Source organism: Sorex araneus, chromosome 2 (genome assembly GCF_027595985.1).
Source record: "Sorex araneus isolate mSorAra2 chromosome 2, mSorAra2.pri, whole genome shotgun sequence".
Taxonomy (NCBI): domain Eukaryota; kingdom Metazoa; phylum Chordata; class Mammalia; order Eulipotyphla; family Soricidae; genus Sorex; species Sorex araneus.
Genome location: NC_073303.1, coordinates 349,950,059 through 349,967,515, shown reverse-complemented (window position 1 = coordinate 349,967,515; position 17,457 = coordinate 349,950,059).

Here is a 17,457-nt window from a genome sequence, read left to right as displayed (position 1 = left end):
CCCCCTGATTGTACGTTGTTAAAAGCATTCTCTTCCTCAACAACAGGAGTATCAAATCAAATCAAATCAAATCAAATAAAGGACTCTTACTTTGTGTCTTCCTCTGGTGGCAGGGGCAAATCGATCTTCTCCTGAGCTGTCTGCTAGGGGTTGGACACACTCTACTCAATTTTACCTTTTCTGCTGGAGGAACCTGAAGAGCTGCAAACTGTTGCTGTAATGATCAGGCTAAATAACTACTGAGAAACACTTTCATATGCAGTTGGGAACAAATTAGCCTCCTCTTCTGAGAAATTGTATCCATTAAACGCATTTAGTTTTAGCTCTTTTTGTTCCAGATTTGATTGGGGGGGGGGAGGAATGTACAGATTGTGGTAGAAAAAGTTTTAAGGTAGTAATAGTTGGAATAAAATGTTTTATAGAATGACAGAAAATCTGAGAAATTTAAAACAGGGAAGGAACTCTGGAGATCATGCTCTCCTGGAGACTGTAGGACTGGAATTGCAGATAGTCACGGAATACCGCAATCACTGGGAAAGGAGCTATACACCAAGGGCCCCTGAAGGAAATGCCTTCCTAACACAATCAAAACAGGTCTTATGCAATGCACCACTTAGGTGCATGAAGAATTTACGTTAAGGGGCTGGAGTGATAGCACAGCAGTTAGGGCATTTTCCTTGCACGCAGCTGACCCGGGTTCAATCCCCGGCATCCCATATGGTCCCCCAAGCACTGCCAGGAGCAATTCCTGAGTGCAAAGCCAGGAGTAACCCCTGAACATCGCTGGGTGTGACCCAAAAAGAAAAAAAAAAAGAATTTACAGTTGAGTCCAATAACAGCCCTGCAAGTTCACACCATACCTTTAAGTTTCACTTAACTACCTTGAAAAATGAAGATTAGGGTTACGACTCAGAATTGGAATTTTATTTTGTAAGGAATGCTGTTTCTAATAGGAAAAAAAATAGCAGGACAGATATTCAGTCTTAATTGTAAGTCACCTTCTCCATTTTGTATATGTTCTCATTTTGTCCCATTTGTTCGAGAGTCTATATCCATGCGTATTCTTCATAAGTATGTAATCAAAATTTAAATTCATTTTGTTTTAATCTGTGTGATGTTAATGTGGTTATTTGGTCTATTGGAAATAAAACAGAGAGATTGAGGGTAATTTCTGCTCTGCTCTTATACTCCTATTGCTTCCCCAACCAATAGGAATCTGTTTCTTTCTACTCAGTACTTAGAGATTTATGAATGAAAATTGTTCTTTAAAAAAAATCCATTACCAAAAGGATAAACTATATGTGTGCTTTCAAACTACTGACTTAACCAAGCTGTTCACATAAAAGTTGAATAAACAAAGTCCTAAAATGTCTAAATAAACATATAAGAGCCAAGACTAGAAATCTGCCCTCCTTATTCCCAATTCTGCTGGTTTTCCACGTAATTCTGCCTTCTACACCCCATATAACACTACCTTTGTCACTTGATACTATACTGGGAAGATTGGGCTGGTGAGGCAAATGATTCAAACATGATAAGAAATGTGTAGTAAAGGTCCAGATAATCCCAGAACACAAAAAACTATGGAAGAATGACCAGCATTTGATTTGTTTCTTCCAAGTTAGAAGTAGTCTTGGGAGAAGTGCATAATTCTAAGGGAGAAAGAGCTTCTAAAAGAGTTTCTTCTCAAAGTTGCTTGTTGCAAGTCAATAGCAAGGAAGACAGAAAGCTGAGAGTTCCTTTGCTTAACTCTCAAGGGAAAGCAAACACAACGAATGGTTTGAGAGGGAAAGACTAGTGGCCACTGTCTTTATTGACAAAGTATATTGTAGCATCAGTAGGGTTCTGTTTTCTGAGCTGTTTGGTTCTCTCCACTATATGTCTCCATCCTCATAGATACTTGGTGTCCAACAATGTCACTACTTGTACACAATCCTGAGGATGGAAGTCAACACATGACTTGGGAAAGTTCTTCAAGGAGAGAGAGGGGAGGTGATCTTGCTAGTGCATAGCAAAACAGAGTTTTTAAGACTAGCAGGTTGCAGTAACTTCTAAATTTGCAGTGCCTGTGCAAGAAATTATTTCCTCATAAGAGCCAGAGTCCCCTAGTCCAATATCTCCTCCACTAGAGGATAAATGTGGTATCCTTAATCTTAGACTAAGAACTTCTACTTTGCCGTGCCCTTTCCCTTCATCTTTGGTATTAATAGTTTAACTTATATTGGCCCTTTAACATTTCTATGTCATATATTTTTAATACATTTACTCACTATATGTTTCCCTATTGAATTACAACTTTCCCTCTGATAACTGGTTTCCTGAAGGCAAGGCACATTATTGCCTCCTGTCCTTGAGGGCACTTGTCACACTTCTAGTCCAAGTTCAGTTTGCTAGATTGCTCAGAGAATGTGTGAGTACATTTTACAGAATCAATTTTCTTGTCAATAAAATTAAAAGTAGACAATTTAAACAAACAATTATATGCTGCAATTGACAAAAAAAAAAGAGTGCAGAATTCTTGGGGACAGATGAGCTTAATGGACTTTGTGACAAAGCTGGTTAGATCTCAGAGGAAGTGGAGTCCAGCCACGCTCACAGCTCACAGAAAGGATCCATGTCCCTCGCTTTCATAGCAGGTTGCTCCTTGTTTGCTCTCCAGACTCTGGTGAATGCTTCGGTTTGCAGCAGGCCCTATAACATTACCATGCATAACAATCTGTCACTATTATTCATGGCTTTTCTCCAGTCTCCATACTTTTGACATTGCCATTAAAGAGATTCAGTGTGCTTAGTAGCTCTTTAAAAAATAAATAATTGAAAGCTAAATTATATTAAACCGGGCCAATGCTGACCCCTTCACCTCAGTCCATTGCTATCTCCTTAAATGTATTCCTTCTTAAATCATATTGTAATTTGAAGATGCTGAAGTCTAAGTTTTTTGACTCAAATGCAGTTTCTTCTGATGCATAATTCATTTTCACTTTGTTACTGGTGCTGCACACGCAATCGCTTTTTTGGCAGCTAAATGCAGGATGAAATCAACAACTCTGTAAAGGGTGAGGAATCGGAGTGGACATCTTGGCGGAAGAAATATTAAGCATGTCACAATGTTTTGTACTCTGTCTGGTGAAATGGAGACAAAACCCTCCAACAATCTTCAAGTTAATGCGAGAGAATGGCATTTTACGGCTGAAAATTATCTACCACTGATGTCATGCTGATGTTGCATTTAATTATTCCACACATCACATAAGATGATGACTTTTGAATGTTTTCAAATCTCACAATCATTTGATGAGCATCTTCTTGGAGTTTTGCTGTTGTTAAGAGAATATGCCTTCGTTTGACTTTCACTCTTTTATTCTCTAAAGGTTTAGAATTCCCAGTGAAAACATCTGACCTTAAAAACAAAGAAAAAACCAGTCAAGAATGTTGCAAAGTGATTATATTGTCAATTAGGCAAGAATTACAATATTTGAAAATTAAATACATCTAAATCTACAAGATATGCAGCTAGAATTCAGTTAATTTAAAATTTTTGAGCCAAGACACCTAATATGAAAAACTAGATTGAAACCATTTTAAGAAGTTGAAAAAAAAAATTTGTACTATTCCTGAAAATAGTTGTGACATCAGAAAGTGTGCTTCTATTTTCATTTTTAAATTATTATTATGTTTCTTGTATTTATTATTATTACTAATACTTAAGAAATTTAAATTTTGGACCAGAGATGTAGTTCAGTGGTTTAGCATATGGCTTGCAATGTGAGAACCTGCTTTGGTATGCTGGATGAAAAAAAAAAGTGAAATATAATAATATTTGTCCTTCATAAATTTAAAAAATAATTTTAATATTTAACCTATTTAATGTATTTTGAATGAGATTTATTTAATGGAGTCAGATGGTACAATGTAGGATGACATAGCCTCAGGTAGTTTAGGTTTATCGGGTTATTCCCATCACAGTTGCTCCCATTCCTCTATGTTTATTTGTAGTTTCTTTCTTAATGTTCTGTTGACTTGTATATATTGTTTTTCTCTTCTTCTTGAGTCTTTTGTATAGTTTATTCAGAGCCATGTCCTTTTGTATGAACACAGAAAGACTGTAGCAAATGTTATGCTTTTGTAACCTGGGAGTCATTTTACTCTACATGATAGTTTCCTCCTGGGCATCTGTTCTCTAGACCTAAGCCTCAGCTGCCCTTACTTCCTAGCACCCCCAAAATCAGGGTCTCGACGAGAGACGGGACGGACCCAGGGCAAGCAGTGAGTTGTGTGCTACCCTGGCATCGAGATGGGCCTGGCCAAAGTGCCTAATGCTTAACTATAAGTTAAGAGCTTGGTCATGGACAAATGCTGTCATGATCCAAACAGTGATAACTAGATTCGGACCCTGCTAGGGTTAGGAATGAATAATCTGGCCTGATTGCTGTGGTCTGAGTCTGTGGCAAGATGTTGCCAGGAGAGCTGCCTCGCAAGCCTCAATGTATCTCTTGCTATGTCCATGCAAAAATAACTAGTATTCGGATATGAAAAAGTTCTTGGACTAGGGAAAAGAGAAAAACCTTAAGAGGTATTTTGCCTGCCTGCAGGCAGTCAGGAAGGGCTTTGGAATACCCAGCCCTCAGGAAGGGCTTTCTTATGTTGATTTTGCTATGTGAAGGTGTAGCCTGGAGGACAAGGTGAAGAGAAAAAAGAGGGGGAGAGACTAGTGAAGGAGAATAGAGCCGTATAGTTAGAGAGAGGACGGAGCTAGGAGTGTGGGAGATGAGAAAGATGGAGGATTAAATAAAACGGTCACTAATGAGCAACCAGCTTGTTCCTTGTTCTTCCTTTACCTGTCCTCGGCCAACGGCCGTCTCGATCCTGCCCATACACAGCGGTTCCAGAGCACCGAACATGGGCGGTGAAACAGAGCCGCACGGAGAGCCCTCGAGTGCACATGCCCTTAGGTGTGCATAGTTTCTTACAGTACAGAAGGTAGGACATTTGCCCTGACCCACGTTCAACCCAGGTTCAATCCCCAGCACACCTAATAGTTCCCTGAGTTTGGCACAGAGGCACTTTTGAACTCAGAAATAGGAGTAAACCCATAGCAGTGCTGGGTATTCCCCCACTCCACCCCCCAAAAATAGAAACATATTTATTTGAAAATGAGCACTAACAAAAAAAAGAAAATGAGCACTAAGCTTTAACAAAGGAAATACTCTAGCACATCTCTGATCCTTATCACTATTCTCTTCCTGTCCTTGAGAAATTCCTCCAGTCCTTCTGTCCTCAGCACCTACCTGCTTAACAAGGCAGTTCTTAGATAGTAGGTATTCAGGGTTTAGGATATAATTACTCCCAATGCATAAATATGTGCTCATTGATAGGAATTTCAGAATTGATGGTCATCTATTTGGCAGACTGTAAGTGAACATGTGTTTGCATATGTGCTCAGTCATGGGCACATACATGGACACACAGACATGAATTTGACATACTCACGTGTAGGTGTTTAGTGGTGGGAAAGCGTAGGGGGTATTCTTCATATTGCTGATAATTGTGAACTTTGAATTTACATTTACTATAGTTTCCCATTGCATTACTTGACTTTCTGAAGAACTTAAAACACAGTGAAAGACAAATTTTCAGAAATAAGGAAAAAAACAACTAAAAGGTTAACAGGTTAGAGGGATTGTTTTATCAGGACTGATTAAAAGAAATAAATCTTTGTAATTTGATGCATGGACAATGATGAAGAGAGGACACAAAAGGGTGCACTGTCCATTCTCTCTTCCTTTTTTTGTATTTAATATGATCAATTTTAGTTCAAAGAGATTTATGAGGCTCAAGAGTAGCTTGGGGATAAAATTTAAAACAATTGGTCAACACATCACTATTGAATCCCGACAATGGAAAACTCCCAAGTTTGGCACCAAAGAAAAACCAAAACTAAAATAATGCCTGAAGCATGAGTTGAATTTTTAAAAAGATAACAAATAACTTGAAGTTCGAAAAAACACAGCATGTAGAGAACTAGAAATCTCAAAGGTGTACTCTTTTCGAATGACTTATCCTATTTAAAGAATTATAATTCTCTTGAGTCACAGATGAACATGGTTCATTAGTATCACGCCCTTTGAAGTGCAATAATATTAATTTAATTTTTTATGTTTGCAAATGTGTACTCAAGCCATTAAAACTGACTCCTTTGTCTGAGTGTATATGAATATATTTCTGACTTATTTAGTTTATTCATTAAACAAGAAATAACAACAATATTCTTAATAGTCTTTTTTAAAATTTAATTTTGAAGGACGGCAACAGATTTCTCATTTAGTAGACTAGTTGTGGATTATCATTGGTTCAACTCAGCTATTTCAAAAGCAGTAAAAACAAGAACCTATCTTTGAGTGTTGGTGCTCCCCAGCTTGCCCTCCCAGGAAATTAGTTTACATTTGTGATACTTAGTAGCTAATATCCTGTTACTGAAACATAGAGATTCATGAAGGAAGTTCAGTAAAGCAAACCACTAGCAGGAGATGTCTGCCTTGACCCACTCTCTTCCAAAGTTTCTATTCCCTTCCTTCTCTTTTAGCATTGCAACATTCTGTCTTGCCCTGAAAAGATTTTTTTCTTAAAATCTGTTACTATGACGAAAGCAAGGATTATGGATAATGTTCTTAATATATTCTGCTAAATACAAACCTGTAAATGCAAATCAAAATTATTTAGAATTCAAGAGTAAGTGATAAAAAACAATGATTCCATAAGTAACACTGCACTGTAGCACTGTTGTCCCGTTGTTCATCTATTTGCTCGAGCGGGCACCAGTAACATCTCCATTGTGATACTTGTTACTGTTTTTGGCATATCAAATTATGCCATGGGTAGCTTGCCAGGCTCTACCATGCGGGCAGGATACTCTCGGTAGCTTGCCTGGCTCTCAGAGAGGGACAGAGGAATCAAATCCGGGTCAGCCGCATGCTAGGCAAACAGCCTACCCACTGTGCTGTTTTTCCAGCATTTCCAAAGGTTACAACTTGATGAATATATAGCTTTGCTCAATTACTGCTTACTGTGAAGTTCACCCTAACCACAACTGAAAACAGGTTTATTTTCTAAGAAGGAACCATAAATGCACTTTACTTGATTTGAAAAGAATATGGCTCTTTAAATAATTCAGATACTTAGGACTTATTGACACTCCGCAAGATATAAGAAAGAGAAGTCAAACTTAAAAGATACCCATTAAAACCAGGAGAGAGTAGAGCCGTAAAGGCACAAGCTTACCAAGCACTTATCCTGGGCTTGATTGCTCTCACCAGACAGTCTCCTGAACATCTCCTGATGTAGGCCCAGAGGTTTCCAGAATCTCTGGGGTTGGGAGGTTTTCCTTGGTACAGAATCCTCTTGCCCTTGCATTGAGCCAATGGACTAATTGGTAAAGAGTCTGTCGTGGAGACGCTGGAACCATCTCCTGAGAACCATTTGGGATGCTTCTGCCCCTGAACAAGATTGTAAGGTTAGAAATTAACTGCATTCCACCAAAAAGCAGTGCTCTAGCAAAATTATCTGTTCTAAGATTTCATTTGCCTCCTTATTTTTTGACAATAATATTTCATCACCACTCAGTTTTCTTTACAGAATAAAAGCTAGCCTTGGCTCTCCTCTTCGCTCTGTCTGGGCAGCATCTAAAACACCACACTTCTAAAATTTAAAATATCAACTACCTCCAGAAATGTGATTCCTTTCTAGATATTCAGAGAGGAGAGAGATAAAGAGAGAGAGAGAGAGAGAGAGAGAGAGAGAGAGAGAGAGATGGGGGAGAGAGAGGGGGAGATAAAGAGGGAGAGAGAGAGGGAAGAAAAGAGACGGGGAAGAGAGAGGGAGTAAGAAAGAGAGAGAGGAAGGGAGAGAAAGGGAGATAAAGACAGAGGGAGAGAGTGAGAGAGAGAGAGAGAGAGAGAGAGAGAGGGAGAGGGAGTTTCTTCTGTTCACCGCTATCAGTTCCAGATGTGAAGTGGTATGTGACCAATTCCCTTAAGTGTCACCTTGGCCTTGTCCTGAATTTAGTGCAGCAGAGAAACCTATGAATTTGCTCAGCCTTGCCTCAGATAACTTCTAGATAAAAGTTGCATGTGTCTGCCTGTAACATCAGTAAAGTAAAAGAAAGGTGATTTAGTGTGATCTACAGCAAATTTGCCCCATAAGCCTACATAGAATCAACAAAATCAAAGCATATTAGGAAGAGCAAAGGAGAAAACATATAAAATAAAATCTACATTAGTTGACTTTGACAGCTATAATATTATGGACTGAATTAATGTTCCATAAATAAAAGCTAGGCTCCAGCATTACAGTGATGTCGACTCTCATTGTCAGCTGAGCAATTGCCGAGATACTGAACCACATGTGACTCTAAGCAGAGCATTGAACCAGACATTTGGATGGCTGACATGGCTACTGGGATTATTCTGGACAACTCAGTCCTAAAGTGAAAGGGAGATGTAAGAAGGGAATCAGAACACAGCATTGTTTAAAGAAACACATCTATATGAAATGTAACTGTAGTGCATAGTGTACACTCCAGAAAATTTCTGTTTAAAGTTATTCATTCAAAGAATTATGATATAAATATACTCTACCATAGAAACTAATAATTCAATAAGTCAGGATTGCAATTTAGTCTTTCTATTTGATATGTCGTAGGGTCAGATCACTTATACACAAGAGTTTTATTCAGTTTAACCATTTACCTTTACACACTGACCTCAGGTGCTTTTACACACATACACAGACACACACAGACACACACACACAGACACACACAAAGTGGGTTCATGCTGAGGTTTCTCCTACTAAAAACATTCTCCTTCACTGTGTCATATGTTAAGTGCAGAATGTCCTGTATGCTAATGTAACCTATTAGAGAAAATAAAATGTGGACTCTGGTAATTCTCTTTATCTTCAAAAACCGAATGGTTTGTGTATGTAGGCACAAAACAGAAGTTGTGGTATATGTGTTGCTTTTATGACTCCTGGGTATATCATTTCTAAAATGGTATACATTTGAAATGTCTGCCTTTGGAAATCTTTTGATTTTTTTTTGCCTTTCCACTTCCAGTAGCTATCTTTCAAGTTCGGATATCTATGACAAAATTATCAAATAGTTATGTTAGTAAACCTAATTTTGCTAATAACCTCTTCTCATTACTGGAAAAATCACAGTAGCATGAGAATATTACTTATCTGTAGTGAGAGAAGAATCAGGAAAAGTGTGTAAAAAGAGGCTGATTTCAAAGGACAGGGAGAAATAAAGATAAAAAAGATGAAATAATTTTAAAAGTATTCATTTTGACCTCAGCATTTTTGGTGATTCTTTTTTCACATCCTAGAGGGTAAGACTGCTGATTTTCTTTTCTTTATAATAGAGTGTTCAGCAAACACCACACATGTGTAGAGTATGAAAGGAGAAGAATGGTGCAAGCTTTCAAAGGGGTGGTGGAAATTATAGGTAGTGAAATGTAATTATCCAACTTGGAGTTTTTCCAGGCCAGATCCACCTGATCAGAGACATTAGAGCAAATGCATTACACTTTTTAAAAGTCTCCTGCTAGGCTCAGTGAATGAAAGTAATATCATATTGCCTATGGTTCTGGTAAATAAAAAGCATCATTAACAATAACACAATGTGAAGAGCCTGCTGAAATGATATACTGTATTTAGCCATGATGGTGCATCAAAATCATGAGCTTGGGTTCAGAAATGGGAGGACGCACTGGAGGGGCAAACAGTGATGATTAAAAAATGCAGTCAAAGCAGGAGCAAACTCTCTAGCTTTTCTTACAGTAACTTTCCTCTTCAAAAGCAATCATACTTGGAAATTTATTCCACTTCTGAATAGGAGAGCCTGTTGTACTAAGCATGTGAATAAAAAAAAATGTTCTTTCTGTTCTTGCACAGTGGCACAATCACTTAACCAATGGCAAATGTGTTTGCAGAGATGGGTACCAGACCAGGTGCAGAGCCTGCATAGGTAGGAATGAAAAGCGGGTTCAACAATGGGTTGAGAGCAATGTATGTGTCATTTCTCACTTGAATTCATTTCCGTACATTTCAGCAAATCTTTTGAAGCATCTTTAATATTAAGGTATTGCCCATGATATTATGAGTTATGAAAGAAATCTGTCATCCTTCCCCTTTTCAAAATGATTACAATCTACATGGGGGATAGTGTACGGGAACTGCAATATGAGAAAATAAAAAGTGTTCAATTATCAAAATAAAAAAGACATGCAGAAAGGTGCTTGGAAAATCCTGTAAGCAAGGCGTTATGAACATAGGAGAGTATCAGTGTGGGCATAATAAAGAAAAGTTATTTAAAGAAGATACTAATATTCAGTACCACATATCCTAGGTACCCATATGGACAGACCAGTTGTTAATTGCAAATATTCCTCTGAAAGGACAATTTGTAACCAGATAGACAGATTATACTAGTCCATATATGAAAAATAAGATAGGGCTGGATTAATAGTATGATGGTTAGAGTGTTTGTCCTGCACGCGACCAACTGAGTTCCATCACCAGCATCCCATATGGTACTCAGAGCACTGCCATTAGTAATTCATGAGTGCAGAGAAAGGAAGAATCCTTTAGCATTGCTGGATGTGATCCACTTGCCCCAAAAAAAGCCAAAAAAAAAAAAGAAAAAAGGTAAATAAAGCATAAGAACTAAATGTAGCACATATTCTCATTATATAAAATAAAGAGAAATTATCAGATGTCTATGAAGATCTAAATCAATGTCATATCTGTGTAAAGATACTACTGTAGCACTGTAGCACTGTCATCCTGTTGTTCATTGATTTTCTCGAGCAGGCACCCATAACGTCTCCATTGTGAGACTTGTTGTTACTGTTTTTGGCATTATTGAATACACCATGGGTAGATTTCCAGGCTCTGCCATGCGGGTGGGATACTCTTGGTAGCTTACAGGGCTCTCTGAGAGGGAAGGAGGAATTGAACCCGGGTCAGCTGCATGCAAGGCAAACGCCCTACCTTCTGTGCTATTGCTCCAGTCCAAAGATACTACTATGCAAGTAAAATAAGTTTCAAATGAATTAATTTAAAGACTACCTATTATACTACTCATATCATCTGTTAGTGCCTATTATTGTGACTTCCTGATGGGTTTACACCATCAATGAAAGTGTGACTGACCAGAAATTGAAGCAAGAAAGGTATATTGAGACTTCATTTTCATTTCTGCTAGGCTTATTAATAGACTTTTGCCCTTACCAACATGCTAGCCAAAGATTTGTCATATAGGGAATGCCCTTTGGATAAAAATATTGAAAGAGTCAGAGTTATAGTTCAAGAGACTGCAATGCGTGCTTTTCACGCTGGAAGCCTGAGTTCAATTCTTGCCACCTCATCTTCCCCTGAGTCACACCACCAAGAGCAACACCAGAGAACCTAGCTGTGGAAAAGGCCTCCAGCACTGCCAGTTGTGGAGCAGAATAAAAACAAACAAAATATTATGAGAGATATGTGACACACTCAGTTCATAAGCTGTGTGCTTCATAAGAATAACCTGATATTGGAATTTTGAAGGTCAAAGATGAAAACAATGATGTAAATAGATACTGTCACTCAAGAAGTAGGGCAATACTCTTTTAACTAGATACTTTCCCTGCACACTAGCTAGGATAATGGTCACACATTTCCTTTAATCATCTATTTTAAAGCAGACTTTTCTTGATGAAAAGTTAATTCCCACATAAATATACCAGTAAGGGAATACATTTGGGAAAACACCTTTCTAAATGTCCAACTGGATTTCATGAGTCATAAAAGCATTGATGTTCCTAGATACATATGACAATGTGAGTGGAAAACTGAAGAATATAACACTGTATCACGGTTATCCTATTTGCTCATCGATTTGCTCGAGCGGGCACCAGTAACGCTTCTATTGTGAGACTTGTTATAGTTTTTGGCATATCAAATATGCCACTGGTAGCTTGCAGGCTCTGCCATGCGGGCAAGGTACTCTCGGTAACTTGCTGGGCTCTCCAAGAGGGGCGGAGGAATCAAACCCGGGTCAGCTGTGTGCAAAGCAAACGCCCTACCCACTGTGCTAGAATATGTACATTCTATATATTCTATAGAGAGACTTGAAAATAAGCATTCTGTTCTGATAGCTTCATGTTCTATGAAAGTAAAAGTCCAAGTTACTCTATGCACCCTAAACGATTCAGCAATCTACAAGTCAGGATTTTTCTGACTCTTTAGATCATCACCCGCCACCTTGAGTAGAATGTATCTCCCAGTATGATCTTTTAATTTACCATTTCAGAAGCGTACAAGATCAAACACAAATTATGTCACTCTAGAATCCCTCTCTTTAGCAGTGCCAGGGATCAAATTAAAGTTCTCACAAATTCAAAGTGAGTGCTCTTCCACTGAGTTACACCTTCAGCTTTGACAATAATATTCAAGTCTAATTCTCTACCAAATATTCATGCATTTCACTTCTCAGAAAGTGCTCTATGATTATGGTCCAAGAGATAAAGCTAAATAGTAAAGATAATATTAAAGTTGGACTGGAGTGATAGCACAGTGGGTAGGGCGTTTGCCTTGCACACTGCCAACCCAGGTTTGATTCCTCTGTCCCTCTCAGAGAGCCTGGCAAGCTACCAAAAGTATCCCGCCTCCCCGGCAGAGCCTGGTAAGCTTTTCATGGTGTATTTGGTATGCCAAAAACAGTAACAACAAGTCTCACAATGGAGACGTTACTGGTGCCCTCCCAAGCAAATAGATGAACAATGGGATGAGAGTGCTACAGTGCTACAATATTAAAGTTCAACTTTTCTAAATGTCAACAAACCACTACTACTACATTTACAAAAGTGTATTTCATTTGTATATGGACTTGTTAGAAAACCATTACAAATATTCTTTACATAAAATCCTTGATTACAGAGACAACATTATCTGTATATAGACTACACCCACCTGTGATCCCAACTTATTCATCATTATGTGCTCAGGACTATCACTTCTAGTGGGGCTCTCGGAACCATTTATCATGCTGGGTATTGAACCTAGTTAAGCCACACGCAAGACAAGTTCCATATCCACTATATTATCTTTCTAGCTTGAGATAAATTTTGTTATACCCTGCTTTTAGATGGTCATAACCTCATGTAAATTTATATATAAATATTATATATTTAAATATCGTATGAAAAATAGGTCAAGAGTCAGAGTATATGCCCGACTTATGTGTAGCCCTCCGTTGAATTGTTGGCACCTTAAGACTTTCTGAGAGACTGTATACCCTAGTGCCTCCTGAATATTATATTACTGGGTCAATCACCAAGCTTATCAGGCCTGTAGTGCCCAACTAAGCTTTTTCCCTGGACCTGTTATTCCTCTTTTCCATCCCACAACACTGTTCATCATGGCCTCTATCTTAAAAAAGAGAGGGGGGGAGCTAGGGAGGGAGGGAGAGAGAGAGAGAGAGAGAGAGAGAGAGAGAGAGAGAGAGAGAGAGAGAGAGAGAGTGTATACTTGGGGAGCTAATTCAAAAGGCATAAATTTTGACAGAAGTAACGATGTCCCTTTAAAGTAACTAACTATACAAATCTATCAAGGAGCAGAAAAGAAAACAAGTGTTTCTTAAATTTATGAAAATAATAGAAAACAAAGAGCGAAATGAGCTGTATAGCAGATTATTGCTTAAGGAAACACCAACCATGCTCAAGAACTAATTTTTGCTCATGTCCTTCCAAGCTCTGGTTTGCTTATTAAATTAATGGTGTCTAATTGGAATAGGACACATGTTAGTTTTAAATAAAACATGAAAGGTATATTTAAGGCTGATAATAATAATACAGGAATAGTTTGGCGGGAAAAGGGTGAGTCTTAAGTTGACCTAGGAGATAAAATTAAATTAGATAAGATTAAATTCAAAATCTTGTGGGAACATTTCTGATAGAGGGAATGACATGTCTATACAGTCTCTGTTTAAAAAAGGAAAGAAAGAAACTTTAATGAAGATCCAAATTAAGTACTAATATTAATAAAATAATATCTCTGTAGTGAAAGAATGAGACTTATGTAAGAGTTATCGGGTGATCATAGGAAGGCTGCCCATCTCTACAGTATAGCATTCTAACAAGTATTACGTGTATGTGTACAGAATACTTATGGGTAAATTTCCACCAGATATGACTTATTTAGTTTATTAATCTTTTTCTTTTGCTTTCTTGGGTCGCATCCAGCAATGCTCAGGGAAAACAAGCAAAATATTATGGTTACAGGTTACTCCTGGCACTGCACTCATGAATTACTCCTGGAGGTGCTCAGGAGACTATATGGGATGCTGGAGACAGAACGCAGGTAAGCCATGTGCAAGGAAAACACCCTACCCACTGTACTATTGCTCTGTCCCAGTTAGTTTAAAATGACTTAATGGTTTTATTTATTTTTAATCTGAAATAAAAGTTGTGGGTGTTGAGAATGCACTCAATGAATTGAGTGCATTCTCATTATGTGAGAGATTTGAGTTTGATCTAAGGAGCACTTCATGATCCCCTAAGCACTCTTTGGGAGTATCCCTTGGGTGCAGAGCTGGAAATAGTCCCAAGTCCTTCTGTTTGTGCCCCCAGAACCAAAGAAAAAGAAGAAAATATTTTAAAAGTAAAATTATAATTGAATAATAAAATAAAAGTAAAATAACATTGTAATGTAAATACATTTTTAAAAAATAATTACATTAAAATTAATTCTAGTAAGGCAGCTATCCTCATTGTATAATTTTGTGAAAGTAGAAGATGACTGACTATGTTGTTATGTGTATTTCTACATTTAATCTATCAGAATTCAGGAAGATATTTAAAAAGCCCATTGTTAATAAGACATCCATAAGATAATAGAAATATATATATACTTAGAAGTATATATATGTACTTAGAAGTATATATATGTATACTTAGAAGTATATATACATAGTTAAAATGATAATCAGAAATTTTTTAAAAGCTCAAAATATGAAGATATTAATATATTTTATACCAGCTCCATAAGGCAAAAAATCACCTTTTAATTTGCTTTTTAGCAAATTAAAAGGTGGTTTTTTCTAGTTATGAGAAGAAAAATACTCCATTTTCTATAATGCAAGGCATTTTTCAAAAAGAGAAATAGATATAGTTATAAGTAGGATATAAATTTGCATGGATTATGAGTTCAGATTTATAGAGTAACAGCAATAATTAAGTTGTCTACTTATAAATAAAACTGCTGTTCAGTTTGCACTAATGTATCAACCTTGGATTTTTGAAAGTAATAGAATTAAAGTTAGCTTTAATTTCATAGTCTTCTCTGCTTTTAAAAAACTTTGTCTATTAAGTAAGAATTTGTTTGTTAAAATTTCTTCTTTTTCACTACTGCCAAGTGGAATATGAGTCATCTCTGGGAATGAGGAGGTAAAGTGTAAAGATGTATAAGACAAAATGATATATACAAAAAAGTATAATGTGTTACCTCAATTAGTAGCCCTAATTTAAATACTTAAATATGGCTATTGCTATTTACTTGTAGTGCATACAAACTGGGCTGGAGCTATAGCACAGTGGTAGGGCATTCGCCTTTCACGCAGCCAACCTGTGTTCAATTCCTCCGCCCCTCTCGGAAAGCCCAGCAAGCTACCGAGAGTATCCTGCCCATGTGGTAGAGCCTGGCAAGCTACCTGTGGCATATTGGATATGCCAAAAACAGTAATAAGTAATAAGTCTGACAATGAGAGATGTTACTGGTGCCCGCTTGGCAATGGGATAACAGTGACAATGACAGTGATGCATACAAACTAACCCTTAGAAGGTATATCTCCTAAGGGTTTATGACCTAGTCCAATACAAATTTTCATGAGATGACGTGAAATGAAATGAATGAGGTCCAATTAAGTAAAACGGAACAATTAAAAAGAAAAGAACGCGTAAAGTCCATATTATAACTTTTGGGTAGAGTAGCAATGCGGAGAGGCTATTTTAAACACCACTCAACATTTTATATCTCTTCTTCTTTTAAATCCGCATCTGTTCTGTTAAGAAATCCCTCCACATAATTTTGAAAATCCCATTTGTATCCCCCTATCTCAAAGCTCAAGGCAGTACATTTCCCATCATAAATTCCTTGTTATTTGTTTACAATATTCTTAAATAACAATGCCAACAATAATCCTCCCCCCGGAATCCTTAGCCTCTAGCCCCTGCCTTCCCCCATGCCAAGGATACATCCAATTATTATTATGGAGAATATTTAAGCTGAGGTGGGGAAGAGAGGTTCACGATCCCTTAAGGGAAACTCTTCCATCAAAATCTTAAAGTTGCAGTGTAATATTAACTCCACGAAGTTCAGTGCTTTGAAACAGAATTTGTCATGCTTTAAGCTCATGTTCTTCTATCCACCCTATAAGCAGAGTCATTAATGCTCCTAACAAACTCCCCTAAAGAAATAAAATGACCTTCACAGTAGCCAAGACTTAAATTTTAATCCTTCTTATTTATAACGTTTACACTCCTTATTCTTGCGGCAAGGACAGTACTATAGTCGGTAGGGCACACACTTTGAAGTGTAGGGCACTGCAAAACAGTACTATAGTCGGTAGGGCACACACCTTGAAAGGGCACTGCAAAACCCTTTCCCACTGCCCCACCAAGCCACCAGGAGTGAACTCAGCACAGAGCCAGGAGTAAACCCTGAGAACAGCCTGGTGGCCCAAACACCAAAACCAAGAACAAAAAAACTCCCTATTCTTGATATATTCAACTCCAAAATACACCTTTTTTTTGTCACCATTCTTACCAATATGTTATTTTATTTTTTTTTAAATTTATTTATTTTTAATTAGAGAATCACCGTGAGGGTACAGTTACAGATTTATACACTTTTGTGCTTATACTTCCCTCATACAAAGTTTGGGAACCCATCCCTTCACCAGTGCCCATTCTCCACCACCCGTAAACCCAGTGTCCCTCCCACCCTCCCCAAACCCATCTCCCCCCCACCCCACCCTGCCACTGTGGCAAGGCATTCCCTTCTGTTTTCTCTCTCTAATTAGCTGTTGTGGTTTGCAATAAAGGTGTTGAGTGGCCGCTGTGCTCAGTCTCTAGCCCTCATTCAGCCCGCAACTCCCTTCCCCCACATGGCCTTCGACTACAATGTAGTTGGTGATCGCTTCTCTGAGTTGACCTTTCCCCGGAACGTGAGGCCAGCCTCGAAGCCATGGAGTCAACCTCCTGGTACTTATTTCTACAGTTCTTGGGTGTTAGTCTCCCACTCTGTTATTCTATATACCATAGATGAGTGCAATCTTTCTATGTCTGTCTCTCTCTTTCTGACTCATTTCACTCAGCATGAAACTTTTCATGCCCATCCACTTGACTACAAAATTCTTGACCT